The following is a 17,517-nucleotide window of genomic DNA, read 5'->3' as shown; positions in this document are numbered from 1 at the left end:
TAGTAGGTTAGTCCCAAAAAAATATAAAAGTGTAAAATAAAGCCCATTAACATCCAAAACAAATAATATAATAGCATGGAACGATCAAAAATTATAGATATATTGGAGACGTATCAAGCATCCCCAAGCTTAATTCCTGCTCGTCCTCAAGTAGGTAAATGATAAAAACAGAAATTTTGATGTGGAATGCTACCTAGCATAATTCTCAATGCAATTCTCTTTATTGTGGCATGAATATTCAGATTCAAAAGATTCAAGACAAAAGTATAATATTGACATAAAAATAATAATACTTCAAGCATACTAACTAAGCAATTATGTCTTCTCAAAATAACATGGCAAAAGAATATTCATCCCTACAAAATCATATAGTTTGGTCATGCCCCATTTTCATCACACAAGAATGCTCCCATCATGCACAACCCCGATGACAAGCCAAGCAATTGTTTCACACTTTAGTAATCTCAAACTTTTTTCAACTTTCACGCAATACATGAGCGTGAGCCATGGATATAGCACTACGGGTGGAATAGAATATGATGATGGAGGTTATGTGAAGAAGACAAAAAAGGAGAAAGTCTCACATCGATGAGGCTAATCAACGGGCTAGGGAGATGCCCATCAATTGATGTCAATGCAAGGAGTAGGGATTGCCATGCAACGGATGCACTAGAGCTATAAATGTATGAAAGCTCCACAAAAGAAACTAAGTGGGTGTGCATCCAACTTGCTTGCTCATAAATACCTAGGGCATTTGAGGAAGCCCATTGTTGGAATATACAAGCCAAGTTCTATAATGAAAAAATCCCACTAGTATATGAAAGTGACAAAACAAGAGACTCTCTATCATAAAGATCATGGTGCTACTTTGAAGCACAAGTGTGGAAAAAAGGATAGTAGCATTGCCCCTTTTTATTTCTTTTTCTTTTTTTTCTTTTTTTGGGCCTTCTTTTTTTGGCCTTTCTTTTTTGGGGGGGGGGGGCAATGATCTATTAATGATGATCATCACACTTCTATTTATTTACAACTTAATGATTACAACTCGATACTAGAACAAAGTATGACTCTATATGAATGCCTCCGGCGGTGTACCGGGGAGGGCAATGAATCAAGAGTGACATGTATGAAAAAATTATGAATGTTGGCTTTGCCACAAATACGATGTCAACTACTTGATCATGCAAGGCAATATGACAATGATGATGTGTGTCAAGATAAATGGAACGGTGGAAAGTTGCATGGCAATATATCTCAGAATGGCTATGGAAATGCCATAATAGGTAGGTATGGTGGCTGTTTTGAGGAAGATATAAGGAGGTTTATGTGTGATAGAGCGTATCATATCACAGGGTTTGGATGCACCGGCGAAGTTTGCACCAACTCTCAAGGTGAGAAAGGGAAATGCATGGTACCGAAGAGGCTAGCAATGATGGAAGGGTGAGAGTGCGTATAATCCATGGACTCAACATTAGTGATAACCCACAAGTATAGGGGATCGCAATAGTATTTGAGGGTAGGACAAAAGATGTCATGGAAGTTCTTTTCCATAAGCATGTATGACTATATTCGGAATACATGCCTACATTACATTGATGAACTGGAGCTAGTTCTGTGTCACCCTAGGTTATGACTATTACATGATCAATCGCATCCGGCATAATTCTCCATCACCGATCCATTGCCTACGAGCTTTTCCATATATTGTTCTTCGCTTAATTACTTTTCCGTTGCTATTGTTACAATCACTACAAAACCCAAAAACATTGCTTTTGCTACCGTTACCTTTTGCTATTGTTGTCGGTGTCAAAACCGGCGGATCTCGGGTAGGGGTCCCGAACTGTGCGTCTAGGATCGATGGTAACAGGAGACAGGGGACACAATGTTTACCCAGGTTCAGGCCCTCTCTATGGAGGTAAAACCCTACGTCATGCTTGATTGATAGTGATGAATATGAGTGTTACAAGAGTGGGTCTATCACGAGATCGTAATGGCTAAACCCTAGAAATCTAGCCTATGTGGGTATGGTAATGAGTATATGTGATGTCCTTTCTGGACTATCCCCTTTGGTTTATATAGGCACCAAGGGGAACTAGGGTTTACATGGAGTCGGTTACACGAGAAGGAATTTTCGGTCGCCAAGCTTGCCTTCCACACCAAGTAGAGTCCAATCCGAACACAGTGCAGTCTTCGGCCTTCATGTCTTCACAACCCATCAGTCCGGCCCATAGATAACAAGTCGAATGCCCGAGGACCCCTTAGTCCAGGACTCCCTCAGTAGCCCCTGAACCTGGCTTCAATGACGAGGAGTCCGGCGCGTAGATTCGTCTTCGGCATTGCAAGGCGGGTTCCCTCCTTCCAAACTCCAGAATAGTCTTCGGACGAAGTAAGTATATTCGGACCTGTGTATATAATGGCAGAGAATATAATACCCCACGAGCCCAACTTCTTGATAACTGTTCATGACATCATATCATGCCTGCCCGGTTGCTATTTCCAACCGTCGGCTAGCGAGCTGCCCCACGTCTCGGGATGCGATTTTACTGGCACGTCTTGTCAAGGCAGAGATCGTATCCCTTTATTTACGGGATTTTCATTAACACAGGCGTGGGTAACCCAACCGGCCCCTGGGTACAACTCCTTGGTAATAGGTAAGCGTAGAGACCCTGGGGGAGACACCCAATACTTGGAGCCTTTATATAGAGACCCAGCCTCATTTTCTTCCCTTGCGCTTGCTTCTTCCTCAACCCCAGCCACCCCAAGTTCCAACCCTCGGGTTCCAATCGCCTCCAGCCCTAGTCATGTCCGGGTCCAACCATCAGGGCCGGTGGGTGGCTTCTTATGTCATAGAGGAGGATATTGCGAAGCTCCGTGCAGCGAGGTATCTGACCTCGGAAATCTTTCATCGGCTCCCGGCACAAGGACAAGTTATACCGACCCCCAGATCTGGCGACAGGGTAGTATTCGTATCCCACTTCCTTCATGGGCTAGGGTTCGCGCTTAACCCCTTCGTCCGGGGGCTCATGTTCTACTATGGACTAGATTTTTATGATCTAGCCCCGGACTCTATTCTCCTCATCTCGACATTTATCGTCATGTGTGAGGCCTTACTCCGGACTCCTCCGCACTTTGGCTTGTGGCTCAAGACCTTTGGTGTCAGGCCGCAGGTGATAGAGGAGGAGCAGGTAGAGTGCGGCAGCGTCATAATAGGCAGGCTAGCCGGCACGGATTGGCCCGAAGGATCTTTCGCCAAATCTCCCGACCTATGGCAGCAGGGGTGGTTTTATATCAATGAGTCACGGAGCTCCAAGTGGGTGGCTACACCTGCGTTCCGACCCGGTTCTCCGATTCAGCTTGCTTCATGGGTAAATAAGGGATTGGACTGGGGATCCATCAATGAAGTGCAGACTCTGCAAAGCCGCATCCGATGCCTTACCAAGAAGGGCATCGATCTTGTGAGTGTCGTTCAAATAATGCTAGTCCGCCGGATCCTGCCGTGTCAGCGATGGCCTCTTCGTATGTGGGAGTTTAACCCAGAAAGGCGGCGGACTTTACAGCACTTCTTCGGCACTACGCAAGAAGGAATGTGAAAATTATATTTTGGGGAATGAGAGCAATGGCCGGACACCACCGAAGACGTTGGCCTTGACTGCAATCATCCGGACACTTCGGTAAGTACTCGATATCCGAGCACCTTCCCTTCGGGCATCCCTTAACAAGATACTGAACAATCCGTCCTTGTATAGGACTGGATAAAGAGAGTGGTGTTAATCTGGTGTCCGACGCCTCTTCCCGAAGGCCCTGCGACCGACCTACTGACGAGAATGCTGATTCCAACACCGTACCAGGTGGCTGCGTCCGGGGAAACCGAAATCCTTTTGCCCAAGGGAAAGAGCGCGGAGGAGCTCTCCAGGGCAAGAAGAGGGTCAGCTCTGAAGATCAGGAGGGGAAGCCTTCCAAGAGAGGAAAAACATCGTCGTCGAGCGGCTTGGGAAGGGCGAGCGGGGCTGCCGTAGAGTTTGATGACGAGGACGAACCTCGAGGCAGACCGTAAGCGAGGCTGGGGTACTTTAAACGCACCTCATTCTTTTCTTATGTAGTGAAGTAATCATCGATATGTGTGCGTCCATGCAGGTTAACGCCTGGCGCTTCTCAATCGTCCTCCTCCTCGGGAGATCTTCCTCCAGAGATGATGGAGAGTGACACGCCTGCTCTGGTCCCATCGCCCAATAGGGGGGATGATACCGAGGTATCGTCCCGAAGGGCTCCTCCCGAACACCAAGTAGTACAGGAAACAATGAAGGCATTATCCGAAGGCGGTGCCTCTGTCACTCGGGGTTCCGGGATCAAGACTGGTGTCCCTGAACCGTCCGGTTTACAGCGGGAGACGATTCTGGAGGCAAGTAAGCGGGTTTCTTCCCAGGAATGTCATACTACGGTGGCGGTTTCCGCAGACCCGAGAGCGCCGGAAATGCTGACGGGCTTGCTGCGACGAGCCTCCATTTTAGAAGAGCGACGTACCTTGATGGCTATGGTGGTCAAAAGGGTTCTATCCACGAAGAGCGGATTGGACGAGGCCTTCATGAGCCTTCTAAGAGGTTTTGAGGTTTGTAATGTAGCTTTGTCAATTTTATTGACAGAATTCACCTGTTGTATACGTAGTAGCCCCTGAGACTCAGATTATCTTCCAAAGGAAGTGATTGGAGGATCAAATAGATATGCTCAGATATTAACCTTGGGTTAATTTGAAATACAGGCTACTTCCCCTCTTGTGGCTGTCCGGAATACGGAAGTGGCTGAACTACTGCGAAAGCTGGATATTGCGGAGGATGACGTTGCATTGATCAACAGGCGTCTTGACGACTCGCAAGGTATGTATTTCGAGCATTCTTTACACCCGTGTGCTTGACGCGGGAAAAATCTTTATGTGAGATGTGCATGAAATGTAGATGTGCTGCCGCCGTGGAGGCTCTTCGGGCGGAGCTAATCTGGCCAAGGAACGGGCCCGGTTTAGTGATGCTACTACTGAAGGAGCATCGGTTGAACTGAAGGCCAAACAAGCTGCGCGATGCCAGGGCGAGGAGAAAGTATCCACGATGACACTTGCTTTGGAGAATGCCACTGGCCGCTGTGAAGTTCTTGAGAGGGAGAATAAAACCTTGACGGCGGAACTAGACAAGGCCTGACAGGAGGCAAGAGAAGCGCGATCAGAGTCCAGAGCACTCCGTGAGGAGGTTCAGCAGGCAAAAGAGATAGTGGCTAGAAAGCCCTTTTTGCTACAGACTAAGTTCGGCGACCTGGACTATGCTCAGCTGAACCAAGTGTGCAGTTCTCCAGACGAGTATTTGGACTTGTCGAAGAGTTCTTCCGATGCAGCACGATATTACCAAACGCGAGCTGCGTATGCAACGGAGAAGCTTTTTTGGTCACAGTTTGGTGCGTCAAAGCGCTCGCTGCTGCTCAATGAACAGATGTCCCAATGGGCCAAACTTCATAGGGTATCTGGCGCTGCCATGAAGGATGTTATAATCCGGTTGTGGCCAACCGAGCCTGCACCGAGTAGCTATTTCGGTTTGTTGCAGAAGCTTGCCGATGTGGTGCTGCGAATCGATGTTGCGAAGCAATCGGCGTGCATTGAAGGTGCACGGATGGCCCTTTCCCGAGTCAAGACATTCTAGGGAAAAATGAAGGCCATCGACGTCGCCACGAAGGGTCCGCCTGAAGGCAGGCGCCGTTCGGAGCCGGAGAGCTATTTTGAAGACGTCCTGGAGGCCGCCTGCTTGATAGAGGGTCAATGCTCAAAAAACATAATGTTCGAGTGAGTTGTATGATGATTTTAAAAGACAACTTTATAGTTAATCTATTTACGTTTTGCTCGAAAAGCTTGAATTCCTCTTGTGCGGTCGTTTTAATATAATCTGAAAGTTTTCCAGTCGTCGGCTTCAGCCCCCTCGTAGGAAGTACGGGGATGTTCGGAAAAGCATTTAACCACTCTTTATTCAACGTCTTGGTCCATGAAGGAGGTGATAATGCAGCGAACCAGGCAATCGGACTATAAGGCGTTAACACTTTCACTTAACCATAGGAGTTTTATGGTGGGGCTGAGACATAGCCCCTAGTGTGTATGTGGCATGCGGTGCCTTACATATCTGATCTGCAAAAGATCCCTCGTATTACACGGAGAATCGCTAAAGATTCCAATAAGTTGTCAAGTGGTTGACCAGCTCTCGCCGCATCATGACAGACAGTTTTTGGCTTTCTCTATTAAGGTGCTCATCTGGTCTAGGCCAGGGCACAATCGCAGTAGTTCTCCCTTTACTACCCTAGCCAATAGAGCGGAACGTAGGGTAGCAAACACAGGAGTCGGGCAACCCAACTATTGACCCAAGACAATGATTCGGAGCCGATGCATATAAGGCCAAACTTGCGATGCCGAAGTACGCTATAGAGCTGTTCGGACTTTTATTGGCGACTCATTCGTTCCCATGCCGAGCCCCTGGCAGGGTGTGCCGAGGTGCATCCGCAAAGCAGCCGTTGAGGCCGTACTTTATTGTTGAAAGGGTATGAGAGTTTAGCCCGGGTGAGGCTTGCTGAGAATGAAGCAGTGTGCCAATGATAAATTTATTTATATAAAAAAAGAAACCATGGACCCGGCTATTTGACATGCTCGTGGTCGGGATCAGAGGAAAAGGGGCACAGTACAGGCTCGGAGTAAAGAGTGCGGTCTACCAAAGGTAATTTTGGACCTGCTGTCGCACGTCTGCGTAGCCCATCCTCGGGGAGTGGGATCATTAACGGAAGTAACCCCTTAGGTGAGTATATGGATCCAAACTCCGAGAGAGTCCGCTGTAGATGCTTTCCAGTTTGTCACCTGTTCTTTAAACATGATACAGAAAAAATGAGAAAACATATAAAAAACGTTATGGGAATGCTTGTAGGGTTGTACGAATTGTGCTTCCGCCGATGCCCATGGTATCTTGAGTGCGTAGTGATGTGCGCGTGTTGCAAATTTCGCCAGTACAGTAGGTGGGTGGCGGAAGACAAACTGCTATTTGCGTTTCGGGAGTGGTCGAACGTCGGAGGGGAACTTTTTCTGGCCCTGGTGTTCTGCTGGTGAGCCGATTCTTCGTCTTTGTCACCCGGTGGCCTCCTCCCCTTGTGTTCAGTGTTAAGCTTGCCTGCCGGCTTGAAGACCCAACAGTTACAGTTGGTATGATTAGGTGGCCTATTAGGGGGACCATGAATCTGACAAGGTCGGTCCAATATCCTGTCAAGGGTGGATGGTTCATCCTGGTTTGCCTTTAGTGGCTTCTTCCGTTGACCGGGCTTCGGATTGTGAAATCCGGCATTCACCGCTGTGTCGCATATGTTGTTATGTTCGGTTCATAGTGGCTTGCCATTGCCATCTCGGATTTCGGAAGTGCCCAGGCCACTGGCGTCGTTGCTTTTACAAGCAAGCCAGTTGTCTTCTCCCGCGCAGAAGCGGTTCATTAGAGTGGTGAGGGCTGTCATGGATTTGGGCCCTTCCTGGCCGAGGTGACGCGCGAGCCATTCATCCCGGACGCTATGTTTGAAGGCCGCGAGGGCTTCTGCGTCCGGACAGTCGACAATTTGGTTCTTTTTGACTAAGAACCTGGTCCAGAGCTCCCTAGCTGATTCGTCGGGCTCCTGGACAATGTGACTTAAGTCATCGCCGCATAATGGCCGGACATATGTTCCCTGGAAGTTGTCTCGAAAGGCGTCTTCCAAATCTTCCCAGTTGCCAATAGAATTTTCTGGCAAAAACTGTTTAGCCAATACCGAGCTGGCCCTTTAAGCTTGAGGGGTAGGTATTTAATGGCGTGGAGGTTGTCTCCGCGGGCCATATGGATATGGAGGAGATAATCCTCGATCCATACCACGGGGTTTGTTGTCCCATCATACGATTCGATGTTAATGGGTTTAAACCCGTCTGGAAATTCGTGTTCCATTACTTCGTCCATGAAGCAGAGAGGGTGTGCGGCTCCTCTATGTTGGGCCAGACTATGAAGTACCTCCGGCGGGCTCCGTTTACGGTGCTCGGACTGGGCATGGTCAGCTCTGTAGTGTCCGGATAGGCGACCATCCTCGTCGGTCGGGGTATATCTTCATGATCTGTACATCGATCTTGTGCGTCCTGCTCTACCCTTCGTGCCGGATGGGCTGGTATGGTGCTCTGCTTGGGCTGCTACTTTGTCTGGACCGGACTGTGATTGCCCTACTGCATTATTCGATGGTGGTATGGGCTCCATCACCCTGCCATCGTATTAAGGGAGCCACCTACTCTTGGGGTGGATTTTGTCTGGGTTGCTAAGGCCGTATTCTTCGGCGGCCAAGACATCGGTCCATCTATCATTGAGCAAGTCTTGGCTTGCTTGAAGCTGCAGCTGCTTCTTTCTTAAGCTCCTTGAAGTGGCTATAAGCCGGCGTTTAAAGCGCTCCTGCTCGAGGGGTTTCTTCGGTGTGGTAAAATCCTCGTTGCCGAGGATCTCCTCCTCCTCGGAGAGGGGGAAATAGTTGATGTCCTCCGAGTCCCCACATGTGGTCTGTCCGTCAGGGCTGTCTTGCCCGTCTTCCTGTTCCTCCTGCTCAGATTCTACTTCAACAGGGTCTTCGTTGTCCGGAGTATTGTCTTCTCTGGTGCTGGCAGTGTCTTCTCTTGGGCGATGAGGCCCAGGGCGCCGATGTCCGGGCTGTGCACCGGTGGTTTATCCTCGACCGGATTCTCCTTCTCATAGTCAAGAGCGCCGTAAGGTGTGTCTATCATACACACGTCATACCAGAAGTGCATGTCCTGTGTCTAGCGGGTAGTAAGTTCTGGCCTTGCCCCTCATCGTCGTCCATACCGTCAATGTCCTCAGTGCGGGGATCGGATGTGTTGGTTATATCTTTAACAGTGGCTATGAAGTGGGTGGCGGGTGGGAAGCAAAATTCTTCGTTGTCCGTCGCAAGTTCGAATCGAACATAGTCCGAAGATGGGTCACCCACCAGGGATAGGTTTTTTAGCGAATTTAGTATGTCGCCCATGGGCGAGTGTTGGAAGACATTTGCGGCGTTGAACTTGAAGATTGATAATCAATCGAGTTCGGCGTACGCAGGCTCGCAGGGTTCAGAGCTCGACATCGGAGGCGAGTCTGGGGTTCCGTTGATGCAGATACCGCACAAAGTGGAATCCACATGTGGCTCCAGCGCCGCGGAATCGGTGGTCCCCGTGATGGGGTTGAGCTTCCCATCTTCGGACGACTTGAACTGCTCCGGATTTGAGGCCGGAGCGGCTACAAGAGCTATCTCCTGGATGCGGCCCGATGACATGTTTAAGCCATGTTCATTGGGGCGATGGGGAGCGGTTGTCGCGGTCTCGAATCCGTCAAAGATCAAGTCTCCACGGATGTCCACAACGTAATTCAAGCTCCCAAATCTGACCTGATGGCCAGGGGCGTAGCTGTCGATCTGCTCCAGATGGCCAAGCGAGTTGGCCCGCAGTACGAAGCCGCCGAATATGAAGATCTGTCCGGGGAAGAAGGTTTCTCCCTGGACAACGCCATTACTGACGATCGAAGGGGCCATCGAGCCCTTTGCTGACGGCACAGTGGAACTCTCAATGAAAGCACCAATGTCGGTGTCAAAACCGGTGGATCTCGGGTAGGGGGTCCCGAACTGTGCGTCTAGGATCGATGGTAACAGGAGACGGGGGACACAATGTTTACCTAGGTTCAGGCCCTCTCTATAGAGGTAAAACCCTACGTCCTGCTTGATTGATATTGATGAATATGAGTGTTACAAGAGTGGATCTACCACGAGATCGTAATGGCTAAACCCTAGAAATCTAGCCTATGTGGGTATGGTAATGAGTATATGTGATGTCCTTTCCGGACTATGCCCTTCGGTTTATATAGGCACCGAGGGGATCTAGGGTTTACATGGAGTCAGTTACACGAGAACGATTTTTCGGTCGCCAAGCTTGTCTTCCACGCCAAGTAGAGTCCAATCTGGACACGGTGCAGTCTTCGGCCTTCATGTCTCCACAGCCCATCACTTCGGCCCGTAGATAACAGGTCGGACGCCCGAGGACCCCTTAATCTAGGGCTCCCTCAATCGTTACCACTACTATCGTATTACTTTGCTACTAAATACCTTGTTGCGGATATTAAGTTTCCAGGTGTGGTTGAATTGACAACTCAGCTGCTAATACTTGAGAATATTCTTTGGCTCCCCTTGTGTCGAATCAATAAATTTGGGTTGAATACTCTACCCTCGAAAACTGTTGCGATCCCCTATACTTGTGGGTTATCAAGAACATTTTATGGCGCCATTGCCGGGTTAGTTCCATTCAAATCATGCAAGTTATAGTCCAAAACAAGGGCAAAAGTGTTTGGAAAAGTAGATACGATGGAGACGTATCAACTCCCCCAAGCTTAAAGCTTTGCTTGTCCTCAAGCAATTCAGTTGATAAACTGAAAGTGATAAAGAAAAACTTTTACAAACTCGGTTTGCTCTTGTTGTTGTAAATATGTAAAGCCAGCATTCAGGTTTTCAGCAAAGATTATGAACTAACCATATTCGCAATAACACTTAGGTCTCATGTTTACTCATATCAATGACATAATCAACTAGCGAGCAATAATAATAAATCTTGGATGACAACACTTTCTCAAAACAATCATTATATGATATGACAAGATGATATCTCGCTAGCCCTTTCTGAGACCGCAAAACATAAATGCAGAGCACCTTTAAAGATCAAGGACTGACTAGACATTGTAATTCATGGTAAAAGAGATCCAGTCAAGTCATTCTCAATGTAAACTAACAGTAATGGATGCAAATGACAGCGGTGCTCTCCAACTGGTGCTTTTTAATAAGAGGATGATGACTCAACATAAAAGTAAATAGATAGGCCCTTCGCAGAGGGAAGCAGGGATTTGTAGAGGTGCCAGAGCTCGGTTTTGAAATAGATATGAATAATATTTTGAGCGGTATACTTTCATTGTCAACATAACAACCGAGAGATCTCGATATCTTCCATGCTAAACACATTATAGGCGGTTCCCAAACATAATGGTAAAGTTTATACTTCCCCTCCACCAACAAGCATCAATCCATGGCTTGCTCGAAACAACGAGTGCCTCCAACTAACAAGAGTCCCGAGGGAGTTTTGTTTGCAGTTATTTTGATTTGATTTGCATAAAGCATGGGACTGGGCATCCCGGTGACCAGCCCTTTTCTCGTGAGTGAGGAGCGGAGTCCACTCCTCTTGAGAATAACCCGCCTAGCATGGAAGATACAGACAACCCTAGTTGATACATGAGCTATTCGAGCATACAAAACAGAATGTTTATTTGAAGGTTTAGAGTTTGGCACATACAAATTTACTTGGAACGGCAGGTAGATACCGTATATAGGTAGGTATGGTGGACTCATATGGAACAACTTTGGGGTTTATGGAATTGGATGCACAAGCAGTATTCCCGCTTAGTACAAGTGAAGGATAGCAAAAGATTGGGAAGCGACCAGCTAGAGAGCGACAACAGTCATGAACATGCATTAAAATTAATCAACACCGAATGCAATCATGAGTAGGATCTAATGCACCATGAACATAAATATCATAGAGGCTATGTTGATTTTGTTTCAACTACATGCGTGAACATGTGCCAAGTCAAGCCACTCGAATCATTCAAAAGAGGATATCACCCTATCATACCACATCACAACCATTTTAATAGCATGTTGGCACGCAAGGTAAACCATTATAAACTCCTAGCTAATTAAGCATGGCATAAGCAAATATAATCTCTAATTGTCATTGCAAACATGTTTCTTTCATAATAGGCTGAATCAGGAACGATTAACTAATCATATTTACAAAAACAAGAGAGGTCGAGTTCATACCAGCTTTTCTCATCTCAATAAGTTCATCATATAATCATCATTATTGCCTTTCACTTGCACGACCAAATAGTGTGGATAATAATAATAGTGCACGTGCATTGGACTAAGCTGGAATCTGCAAGCATTCAATTCAATAGAGAAGACAAGGTAATATGGGCTCTTTGCAAGATCAGCAATAATGCATATAAGAGCCACTCAACATTTTCATTATGATCTTCTCCTCTTGACCCCAAAGAAAAGAAACAAAACTATTTACACGGGAAAACTCCCAACAAGCAAAAGAAGAACGAGAAATCTTTTTAGGTTTTCTTTTTAATTACTACCACTACAGACATGGAAAGTAAACTAGGTAAAAAGCTACAACTAATTTTTTTTGGTTTTTCTTAAGGTTTATCAAACACACAAGAAGAAAGCATAAAAAGGAAAATAAACTAGCATGGATATTACAGTGAAAAAGTATGAGCACCGACAACTAGCATGAGTGTGTGAACATAAATGTAATGTCGGTGAGAAATATGTACTCCCCGAAGCTTAGGCTTTTAGCCTAAGTTGGTCTATGGCCACGGCTGGCCTGGCGGATATCCAAAGTAATAGTCGGGGTCGTACTGAGAGGAATCCCCCTGGTGCCACTAGTTGGCGATCTCTTTCAGATTCCACTGATAAACAGACTGCCAGTGAGGATCAAATTGTGGTTCTGGCTCTGGCTCAGTAGCTGTTGTGGGGTTTCGGTAGGCGTGAATGGCCTCCGGCGGAACAAGGTACTTGCCTGCAGATAAGTCAAACAAGGAAGGAGCAGGCAAAGTAATAGTCTCAGGATGATTTTTATCAAATATCAGCTCGTACTTAAGCATCTTTTCCTTATTCTTAACGATAAAATCATGTGCTACCATACTCTTATAGTCTAGAAAAACAGGAGGCAGCAACTTTTCTTCTTTCTCATAATGCCTAATAGGTATGTTAAAGTGTGCAGCGAGGCGCGAGGCGAAGATGCCTCCAAGGACGAGGCCCTTAGTACAGTTAAGATTTAACCGCTTTGCAACAATAGCGCCCATACTAAATGTGTCATCACGGAACAAGGCATGGCACAAAATAACAATATCGGGGGCACTAAGATTGCCACAGTTTCCGCAACCAATTAAGCATCTACTAGCAAATATTGCAAAGTAATGTAAAACAGGAAAATGTATGCTAGTAATTCTTGCATCGGAAACTTTCCTCGTTTCCCCTACAGCAATTGTATCAATAAACCCTTCCACATCGTCATGATGTGGTTCCTCTACGCTGCCCTCAAAAGGTATCAAACAAACCCGACAAAAATCACGAAGTGACATCTCCTTATGCTCATCATATAAATAAAATTCCACTGTAGGTGGTGAGCTCCTAGCATGGAAATGAAAGTTTTGCACAAAGATATTGGTGAGTAAGAGATACTGTTCGCGTTGGTCGTGGAGGAAGGCGGTGAGGCCTGCATTCTCAGCCAATTCATAGAAATCATCATAAATCCTGGCTGCTCTCAAGAAATCATCACAAGGCCATTCACGCGGCCGGACCTCCGCGGTGCGAGGGAGATTATACTTGGGCTTCTTGTTCTCTTCACTTTGTTTATCCTTCGAGCTTCGGCTCGATGAGCCCCTCAAAAATCTCTTCATCATTTTTTGAAATTTTTAGCAACATCAAAATAAAAGTGAACCAAACTCAACAAAATTGATAGCAACTACTCCTACAAGTGCCTAGAGGCAATATCATGCATCAAAACTACTTTTGACCACATAAATTTGACATGCAAGCTCAAGAACAGGGTCACCTAAGCAGAAAAAATTTGCAATGAATAAAGCACTAGAACAAAAACTAATTGGACCATTGGAGGAGTCACATACCAAAGAACAATCCCCCAAAGTAGTTTTGTGAATGGAGCTTTGAGCAAGGAGATCGAAAATGGCAGCAAGATGAGCTTGGACTCGGGTTTGAGCTGGCTAGTGATTTTTTGGGAGGAAGAAGGAGTGTGTGGTAGCTAGAATAAGTGGAGGCGAGCCACCATGGGCCCACGAGGCAGGGGGCATGCCCTCCACCCTCGTGGCCAGGTGCTTGCTCCCCCTTCTGTGTTCTTAGTGCCGGATATTCTCAAATATTCTAGAAAAAATCATATTTAATTTTCAGGGCATTTGGAGAACTTTTATTTTCGGGGTGTTTTTATTGCATTGATAATTCAGAAAACAGACAGAAAATGCTATTTTTGCTTTATTTAATATAAATAACAGAAACTAAAAAGAGGGTACAAAGAGTTGTGTTTTCTAAATTCATCCATCTCATGCTCATCAAAAGGAATCCACTAACAAGGTTGATCAGGTCTTGATAACAAACTCATTTCGAATAACATGAAACCGGAGAATTTTTGAATAACACTAGTTTACCTCAACGGGGATATGCATGTCCCCAATAATAAGAATATCATATTTCTTCTTGACAGTAGGAAGAGGAAATTCAAAACCTCCAATAGTGATTGTTGAAATTTTTCCAATATAATTGATATTATGGAGTTGAGGTTGTTTCCTCGGAAAGTGTAACGTATACCCATTACCATTAACATGAAAAGTGACATTGCCTTTGGTGCAATCAATAACAGCCCCTGCAGTATTCAAAAAGGGTCTTCCAAGAATAACAGACATATTATGGTCCTCGGGAATATCAAGAATAACAAAGTCCGTTAAAATAGTAACGTTTGCAACCACAATAGGCACATCCTCACAAATACCGACAGGTATAGCAGTTGATTTATCAGCCATTTGCAAAGATATTTCAGTAGGTGTCAACTTATTCAAATCAAGTCTACGATATAAAGAGAGAGGCATAACAGTAACACCGGCTCCAAGATCACATAAAGCAGTTTTAACATAGTTTGTTTCAATGGAGCATGGTATAGTTGGTACTCCTAGATCTTCAAGTTTCTTTGGTATTCCACCCTTCACAGTATAATTAGCAAGCATGGTGGAAATTTCAGCTTCCGGTATCTTTCTTTTATTAATAACAATTTCCTTCATATATTTAGCATAAGGATTCATTTTAAGCATATCAGTCAAACGCATACGCAAAAAGATAGGTCTAATCATTTCAGCAAAGCGCTCAAAATCCTCATCATCCTTTCCTTGGATGGTTTAGGAGGAAAAGGCATGGGTTTCTGAACCCATGGTTCTCTTTCCTTACCGTGCTTCCTAGCAACAAAGTCTCTCTTATCATAACGTTGATTCTTTGATTGTGAGTTATCAAGATCAACAGCAGGTTCAATTTCTACATCATTGTCATTACTAGGTTGAGCATCAATATGAACATCATCATTAACATTATCACTAGGTTCATGTTCATTACCAGCTTGTGTTTCAGCATCAGAAATAGAAATATCATTGGGATTCTCAGGAGTTTCTACAACAGGTTCACTAGAAGCATGCAAAGTCCTATCATTTTTCTTTTTCTTCCTTTTAGAAGGACTAGGTGCATCAACATTAGTTCTTTGAGAATCTTGCTCAATTCTCTTAGGATGACCTCAGGATACAAAGGTTCCTGAGTCACTTTACCTCCTCTAGTCATAACTCTAACAACATTGTCATTATTTTTACTATTCAATTAATTGAGCAAATCATTCTGAGCTTTAAGTACTTGTTCTACTTGAGTGGTAACCATAGAAGCATGTTTACTAATGAGTTTAAGTTCACCTTTAACTCTAGACATATAATCACCCAAGTGTTCAATCATATAAGCATTATGTTTCAATTGTCTACCACATAAGCATTGAAGTTTTCTTGTTTAACAATAAAATTATCAAACTCATCTAAGCATTGGCTAGCAGACTTATTACGAGGAATATCACCTTCATCAAATCTATAGACAGAATTTACCTTTACCACCTGTGTCGGGTTATCAAGACCATGTATTTCTTCAACAGGCGGCAAATTAAGACCATGTATTTCTTCAATAGGAGGTAAATTATTAACATCTTTAGCTTTTATACCTTTTTCTTTCATAGATTTCTTTGCCTCTTGCATATCTTCAGGACTGAGAAATAGAATACCCCTTTTCTTCGGAGTTGGCTCAGGAGTTGGTTCAAGAAGTGTCAAATTATTTTCATTAGTCAACATATTATTCAATAGAATTTTAGCTTGATCAACAGTTCTTTCCCTGAAAACACAACCAGCACAACTATCCAGGTAATCTCTGGAAGCATCGGTTAGTCCATTATAAAAGATATCAAGTATTTCATTCTTCTTGAGAGGATGATCAGGCAAAGCATTAAGTAATTGGATAAGCCTCCCCCAAGCTTGTGGGAGACTCTCTTCTTCAATTTGCACAAAATTATATATTTCCCTTAAAGCAGCTTGTTTCTTATGAGCGGGGAAATATTTTGCAGAGAAGTAGTAAATTATATCCTGGGGACTACGCACACAACCAGGATCAAGAGAATTAAACCATATCTTAGCATCACCCTTTAATGAGAATGGAAATAATTTAAGGATATAATAGTAGCAAGTTTTCTCATCATTAGTGAACAAGGTAGCTATATCATTTAATTTAGTAAGATATGCCACAACAGTTTCAGATTCATAGCCATAGAAAGGATCAGATTCAACCAAAGTAATTAACTCAGGATCAACAGAGAAATCATAATCCTTATCAGTAATAAATATAGGTGAAGTAGCATAAGCAGGATCATATTTCATTCTAGCATTTAGAGATTTTTGTTTCACCTTAGCTAATAGTTACTTAAGATCACTCCTATCATTGCAGGCAAGAAAGTCTCTAGCAGTTTCTTCATCCATAACATAACCCTCAGGAACAACAGGCAATTCATATCTAGGGGGAGAATCTTCATCATCACTTTCATCAATATTATCAGTTTCAATAATTTCATTCTTACTAGCCCTAGCAAGTTGTTCATCAAGCAATTCACCAAGAGCCACAGTAGTATCAAGCATAGAAGTAGTTTCATCATAAGTATCATGCATAGCAGAAGTGGCATCATCAATAACATGCGACATATCGGAATTAATAGCAGAAGCAGGTTTAGGTGTCACAAGCTTACTCAAAACAGAAGGTGAATCAAGTGCAGAGCTAGATGGCAGTTCCTTACCTCCCCTCGTAGTTGAGGGAAAAATCTTGGTTCTTTGATCTTTCAAGTTCTTCATAATGACCAGCAGATATAAATCCCAAGTGACTCAAAGAATAGAGCTATGCTCCCTGGCAACGGCGCCAGAAAATGTTCTTGATAACCCACAAGTATAGGGGATCGCAACAGTTTTCGAGGGTAGGACAAAAGATGTCATGCAAGTTCTTTTCCATAAGCACATATGAATATATTTGGAATACATGCCTACTACATTGATGAACTGGAGCTAGTTCTGTGTCACCCTAGGTTATGACTGTTACATGATCGATTGCATCCGGCATAATTCTCCATCACCGATCCATTTCCTACAAGCTTTTCCATATATTGTTCTTCGCTTATTTACTTTTCCTTTGCTACTGTTACAATCACTACAAAACCCAAAAACATTGCTTTTGCTATCGTTATCACTACTATCATATTACTTTGCTACTAAATACCTTGTTGTAGATATTAAG

The sequence above is a fragment of the Triticum dicoccoides genome, chromosome 7A (genome assembly GCF_002162155.2).
Source record: "Triticum dicoccoides isolate Atlit2015 ecotype Zavitan chromosome 7A, WEW_v2.0, whole genome shotgun sequence".
Classification (NCBI taxonomy): Eukaryota; Viridiplantae; Streptophyta; class Magnoliopsida; order Poales; family Poaceae; genus Triticum; species Triticum dicoccoides.
The sequence above is the reverse complement of the archived record's forward strand: the minus strand, read 5'-3'. Positions refer to the sequence as shown.